The sequence below is a fragment of the Nyctereutes procyonoides genome, unplaced genomic scaffold (assembly GCF_905146905.1).
Source record: "Nyctereutes procyonoides isolate TBG_1078 unplaced genomic scaffold, NYPRO_anot_genome, whole genome shotgun sequence".
In the NCBI taxonomy this organism is placed as follows: domain Eukaryota; kingdom Metazoa; phylum Chordata; class Mammalia; order Carnivora; family Canidae; genus Nyctereutes; species Nyctereutes procyonoides.
The window spans coordinates 5,138,981-5,146,074 of record NW_026575119.1 but is presented as its reverse complement, the minus strand read 5'-3'; the positions used below and the strand labels follow the sequence as shown (position 1 = coordinate 5,146,074).

Genomic DNA, 7,094 nt, shown 5'->3' with positions numbered 1-7,094 from the left:
CTTGCCATCAGGGAAATACAAATCAAAACCACAGTGAGATACCACCTCACACCAGTGAGAATGGCTAAAATTAACAAGACAGGAAACAACAAATATTGTCGATGATGTGGAGAAAGGGAAACCCTCTTCCACTGTTGGTGGGAAAGCAAACTGGTGCAGCCACTCTGGAAAACAGTGTGGAGGTTCCTCAAGAAGTTAAAAATAGAGCTACTCTGTGACCCAGCAATTGCACTACTGTGTATTTACCACCAAGATACTGATGTAGTGAAATGCTGGACACCTGCACCCAAATGTTCATAGAAGCAATGTTCACAACAGCCAAACTATGGAAGGAGCCACGATATCCTTCAACAGATAAATGGATAAAGAAAATGTGAGATATATGTGTGTGTATATATATATATATATATACACACACATACATATGTACACACACAATGGAATATTACTCAGCCATCAGAAGAGACAAATACCCACCATTTGCTTTGATGTAGACGCAACTGGAGGGTATTATGCTGAGTGAAATAAGTCAATTGGAGGACAATCATCATATGGTTTCACTCATACATGGAATATAAGAAATAGTGAAAGGGACTTATAAGGGAAAGAAGGGAAACTTGGAAAAATTAGGGAAACAAACCATGAGAGACTCCTAACTCTGGGAAACAAAGAGTTGCAGAAGGAGAGGAGAGTAGGGAATGGAGTGACTGGGTGATGGGCACTGAGGAGGGCATTGATGGGCTAAGCACTGGGTGTTGTACTATATGTTGGCAAATTAAATTTAAATTAAAATTTTTAAAAAAGACCTACAAATGTTGAGTGTCTCATGTATATTGAGTGTGTCATGAATATATATAGTGCTTAATGAATGTTAGATACCTCTTGTATGTTTAGTACTTCATTAATATTGGGTATCTCTTGGTTTTTCCAGCCTTTTCTACCTATGTTCACAAGTATATGCCCTGCTGACTTTATCCACCATATATCACAGGGTAGTAACTTTATCTGTTATTTTTTAAAAGATTTTATTTATTTATTAGAGAGAGAGAGAGAGAGAGGCAGAGACACAGGGAGAGGGAGAAGCAGGCTCCATGCAGGGAGCCTGACGTGGGACTCAGTATTGGGTCTCCTGCATCACACACTGGGCTGAAGGTGGCGCTAAACAGCTAAGCCACTGAGGCTGCCCTATCTGTTAACACATGAGTTTTGTTCATCCTATTTCTTTTTTTCCAGGGCAGAACTGAATATTCTCAAACAATACAGTTCTGGGCTATGGAGTTGCTATTGTACCCATGGTGATGGGGGTGCTCGCAATGCAGACAATCTTCTTATAACTCCTTACTTTTATCAAGGTAGAATTCACAGAACCATGGTAATATCTAAGCACAATATTATTTTATTTGGGACACTGTTTTACAAGACATTTACAGACATTAGATGTTTTCTTCTCAATGCAGATATGTAGCCTAATTTTGGGAAGCAGCACAGAGATTCTGAGACTGGTAGATTCTGAGATTAGCAGACTAATAGTCACAGGCTATTAATCAATCATATCTGCTTTCTATGATCCTTTTTAAATAAATCCTAAATCCTTTTATGGTAGTGTAATAGTTCTTACATGGGGGATTATCCCAAAGATCCTTTGTAAATAGACAAGAATGAGTCCACTTGCATATTTGTTTTTCTTTTGTAATATTGTTTATGCTGTGCACTACCTTATTTCTTTAGAAGAATGTGTTTAAAATGCATGATTTCTGACATACAACCATCTTGCCAGCAGTTCTCAACCTTCACTTTGCATGAGAACCATCTAGGGAACCTCAAAAAAATATTCTTGCTTGGACTCCACTCTCAGAAATTATAATTTTCCCAAGTTTGGGCCTAAACATCCATATCTTAATCATACCCAGTTAATAAGCAGCATTCAGTCAGAACCAGTACATTAGACATGGGGCAATCTATCTAGACAATGTGCTATATATTTTGGTGATATAACAATAGATTCCATCTGGGGAAGAACCTTCTCTGTAATTTTTCTGCTTTTTTTGTTAGAAGAATCTAGTGGTGTTAAATCTCTTCAACAGACTTGGGTATTTTACATGGTAAGGACTACAACCAGTTTCCTTGAACATTTTCTTTATTTGTTCTAATGTGAATACTTCCAGCTTGATCTCATTTCTTCTCAGCAAGTGTTACAGAAGGGATCCTGTTTGATTAGGGTTCTTACTAGATCCTGTACTTTAGGGAAGATGATTAAGAAGGACCTACCTTGAGCTGAGATAATTCCCAATAAGGTGTTTTTACAGATTCAGGTGTGGGCTTTTCCTACACAATAAAAAGAATTTACCAGTCAGCCTGATCTAGTCTGCTCCTGGAACCTTAAGCGAATAGGAGTTTGTATTAATATACAATTGCAACAAATTCCCACAAGCTTAGTGCCTTGAAACAACACCAGTTTATTAACTTAGAACTTTGTAGGTTAGAAGTCCAACTCAAATCTCATTGGCCAAATCAAGGGGTCAGCCTCCTTCTAGAGGTTTTAGAGCAGTATACATTTCTGTGCCTTTTGCAGCGTCTAGAGGCCACTTGAATTGCCCCCTCCTCCATCTTTAAAGCCAGCAACAGTGGAATTAAGTCCTTTTCACATCCTATCATTCTGAACTTTTTCCATAGTCATATTTCTCTCTGATTCTGACTCTCTTGTCTTCCTTTTTCACTTTTAGAGACTCTTGTGATTACATTTGGATCCACCTGGATAATCTAGGCTCCTCTCCCTATTTTAAGGCCAGCTGATTAGTAACTTTAATTCCATCTGTAACTTTAATTTCCCCCTTGCCGTATAATTTAATATATTCACATATTCCAGGGACTGGGGGGCAGGGACATCATCGGGTCGCTGTTATTCTGCTTACTATAGGTACCTAATTTATCTTTTGACCACAGATCTTAGTATGCATTTTAAAAATCCCTGAGTAGGGTGGAGTGGGGTGGGGTAGGGGATTCGATAAAGGTGTCAAAAGCTACAAACTTTAAGTTATAATTAAGTACTGGGGGTGTAATGTACAACCCGACTATAGTTAGGACTGCTGTAGAGTATATCTGAAGTTGTTAAAGGAATAAATCCTAGAGGTTCTCATAAGAGAAAAATAACTTTTTCTCTTCTTTATGTGAGGTAATGGATATTAACTAAACTTACTGTGATAATCATTTCATAATGTAAGTGAAATCATTAAACTGTAGATCTTAAACATATATAGTGCTGTATGTCCATAATATTTTAATAAAACTGGAAAAAACCACAAAAATTAGTAAGCCCTCAGTATATAGGAAATATATGGAGGGATTGCAAAAAAAGTTATGTGAATAAAATCAGGTTCTTGTACTGGAAATCATTGTTTCTTCTGATTAGAATTGAGCTGAAACATTAATAACAAAAGCTCTACCAATTCTCAAATTAGCTTTATTCTTTCCCCACTAACCAGCCAACAAAATCTTTAAGCCCTCAGGGAAAGGAAAAAAAGAATAACTAGCAGGAGTAAGAGCTTATCCATCCAACCAGGTCGTTGGAACGAAGTGCTCGTTCACTAGTCTTGCTCCTACCCTGGCAGATACACAGAAACAAATGGTAGAGATTACCCATGAGTGGAGGTTGTATAAGCCATTCCCTTCTCCCAGCAATTCTAGTACCCCAGGAGTGCCATGTTGGATGGTGCTACTTTACAGAATTGGCAAAAGAAGTCAGAAGGGTATGCATATTCCTAGCATACCTTCTACAAATACTGTAGCAGTTCATATACCCACCAACAGTTTATGATAGGAGCTTAAAAAATTATCTAAGGAGGTCTCTGACTAGCCATTCTTCATGAAAGCAGCAAAAGAGAATTTACTTAGATTGACAGTTGGCAACGTTCTTGTGTTGCTTTGCTGTACAAAGGGATGTGGGTAGAAATAGAGTTATTGTGCATTCAGACACCAAAATTCCTACTAACTGGGGGTGGGCGGGGTCACAAGAGGCTAGACGAGAAAGTGGGAAAATGAGGGAAACAAGTCTTTTGCATGGGTGGGGAGTGAAGTGGAAATAAACCAAAGCAGATTTTCTCCAGTTTGCCAGGTTAGATGACTTGCAGCGCCATCTTCTGGCAAAGAAGCCAAAAACTTTCAATTTCTATGCTGGTAATAAAGTCTTGTCTTTTCTTTGTTTAATTTCTTAAAAGCATGGCTAAACCAAAAACTGGGAAAAATCAGAGAGGTCTTGGGTGTTGGCGTGTTGGAGACAGGATGAGAGAGAACGAAGCAGATTTCATTGAAGCAATGATCTGAATCTGACCTTTGAGGTTTCTGGCAAAATCTGTGGACTTTCCACCGGGCTACATACATCATATGTACCACAGGTACAACCTAGAGTGTAACTTATGCAGTAGACAAGCTACCATCCTCCTTCAGCTTCAAATTTGGCTTCTCCAGTATTTCAGGTGTACTCCAGGTAAGGCAACTTAGCCATAGGCCTATTCAGGACAATAGATTTAATCTCTTGTTACTAGAAAACCTGTCCCTATCTTTGAAAGTCCTGCCATCTTTCAATATACCGGTAAGTAATTTACTTATACATTGGATGTAAACGTGTAGAAAACCACATTACAGCCTTAAAAAAATTTCAAGACTTAAAAATACCTTCTTGCTAATCATCCAAAAATGTACTGGGAAAAAGACTAAATTACTTTTAAAAATGCGGTATCCCTAAGTAACAGACATCACGTTAAAAAAAAATCCTGTTCTCTCTGTAGTACATGTGGGACCAATTAATAAAATACTTTATTCAAAATCAGCCTGTTGGTGACCTCCAGCCCTCCTCCCGGCTTTACTCCCTTCTTTTAACTCAGATGTTGCGCCTTGGCCCCGCCCCTCCGCCAATTGGCCCCGCCCCTCCGCCCCTCGGTCCTGCCCCTCCGGGCCACGCCTTCCACGCCACGCCCAATGCGCGCCGGCTTCCGCGCGCTTACGTCACACGCCCGCGCCAGTGACGCGCCGGCCGCTCCCCCTTCCACTGCATTCACTCTAGGGTTTTAGGGCGTGAGGGTGCGGGTCCTCAGCGGGGAGTCCTGAGAAGTTCCCCGCGTAGCCCCGAGTCCAGAGCCGGCGTGGCGGGGCAAAAGGACGTGGCAGGCAGGTAGCCTCCCAGTCCCAGTGACATCTCCCCACCCCCACCCCTGAGGCCACTGGCAACCATCTCTGTGAAGTTGCAGGGGCGGTAACCCGGGCGCTCCCCCCGCCCCCTCTACCGCCCCTGCCGCCGCCCGCCGTTTCCAAGCGGCTCGGAAACCAGTTTCTTGGCTCCGAGCGTGTGGACCTGTGTCGCGGGGCGTTGCCGGAGGCGGGAAGGAGTCAAGTCTGAGGGGTCAGCCAAAGTCTGGAGTCTCGTTGCCCTCCTTCGGCTGGCCTGTGGCGGGTTAGATAGACTATTTCTCTTCCAGGATGTCATTCTCGGAATCCGGGGTGCTGCCTCTGCCTCGCTAACCGCTTCAGGAAGACTGCTTCACCTAGATGATGCTTACTGGTCCTTACCGTTACTCCCACTAACGCCCGGTGTCGTTGAGGTGAGTTAAACTTGTGGGGAGCAGAGGTATGCAAAATAGTAAAATCATACTAGGAATGAGGAGACCTGACTGAGATCTGCTTATGTAAAAGCCTGCAGGTTACTCGCTTTAAATGCACAGAAAATAATAGCTTCCGTCTCATTAAAATGCTAATCCTGTGAAGAACGATATGTATTACGAAGCAGTCCTTAGACATTAGTTAAAACGCTACAGTGATAAAGGAATTAAAATGATAACACAAATCTTGATATGGATAAGCAGTCATACTTACTTTGCATGTATGTTGTCCTAGATTTTAAATTACATATTACGGTTTAATAAAAAATGAGTAGCAATTAACTGGTTAGCTTATAATCATGTATTTCATTACATAATTTGTATGGAAGGCATACAAAGTTTTACTACTTTCAGAGTTCATAACTTTTTTTATGCAGGTCTAATTTTTATTCTCTAAGCGCCAGCTCCAAGGAAGCAGACATTTTTTTATTGCCATGGTAACATCAGAAGTATTTCTGAAGGATTTAAAGTAATATCCAATATATGCTAATAGCTTTTTCTTATGATGCAGCAGTATTGTAGAGATGGTGGAGGGGAGCCAAATACACAGAGAAGCAGTCCTTTGTTTCTACTTTAGATTTGTTTGGTATTAGAGAATCCACAGATCTATTTCATGTAAGATTGCTCTTTGTTCTAGGTGAAAGGTAAGGAGTCTCTTGTGGGAAAACAGGTTTTTATACAGTAAGAGTCAGCATTAGGAGTTTAGTAAGGGTTATGGAACTTGGCCACAGTTCTTTTGAGGTCATTTTAATACAATGACATTGTATTCCAAGTACATTTTACTCTAATCTCTCCTTTTTTAAAAAAAATGGTTTTCTACCTCTATTTCTTTTTTTGTAAGATTTTTATTTATTTATTCATGGGAGACAGAGAGAGAAAGAGAGGCAGACACAGGCAGAGAGAGAAGCAGGCTCCATGCAGGGAGCCCGGTGTGGGACTCGATCCCCAGACTCCAGGATCACGCCCTGGGCTGAAGGCAGACGCTCAACCACTGAGCCACCCAGGCGTCCCTAGTCTCTCCCTTCTAATCTAAATTGTGGATATGACACCATTTCATGATTATAAGTTATTTACACGTTGGTAGTTTCCAGAAGCCGTTAATTGTACAGACGTAGAAGGAAGACAAATGTTTTGAATAAAGCCTAATAGGAATTCCATTTTTGCTTTCTGCTTCTTTGAATAAGAAGAAAGAGTCAGGATCTTGACTCACCAAGATAGTAAATTGTCCATCTCCCACTATCTAAAATGTTACTTAATATTTGGAAAACCATGCATATGGATTGTAGCTGCAGACAGTACCATAAGCACTTCTGAAATCTGTTGACATTCCTCTACCAGTGTGTCCCTTCAGGAGAATTTGTCCATCAAATGGCTGAAACAACTGGAGACTTAAGGTTTCAGATTGGAGGGCATACAGTTTTCATTCATATATCCTGGCACTTT

The 7,094-nt window shown here is 40.8% G+C and overlaps 1 protein-coding gene across 5 annotated transcripts in view; it reads left to right on the top strand.

Annotated features, from left to right (window-relative positions):
* Nucleotides 1-5,040: 5,040 nt before the first annotated feature.
* NEK1 (NIMA related kinase 1) overlaps nt 5,041-7,094 on the top strand; it is a 207,060-nt gene continuing 205,006 nt past the window's right edge. For 4 of the 5 annotated variants that reach the window (XM_055334524.1, XM_055334523.1, XM_055334521.1 and 1 more), the window contains exons 1-2: nt 5,042-5,167; nt 5,472-5,594. The gene's annotated coding sequence lies outside the window, so the exon portion shown is untranslated. Of the gene's footprint in view, nt 5,168-5,471; nt 5,595-7,094 lie in introns of all 5 variants that reach the window. The other variant, XM_055334525.1, reaches the window with a different exon arrangement.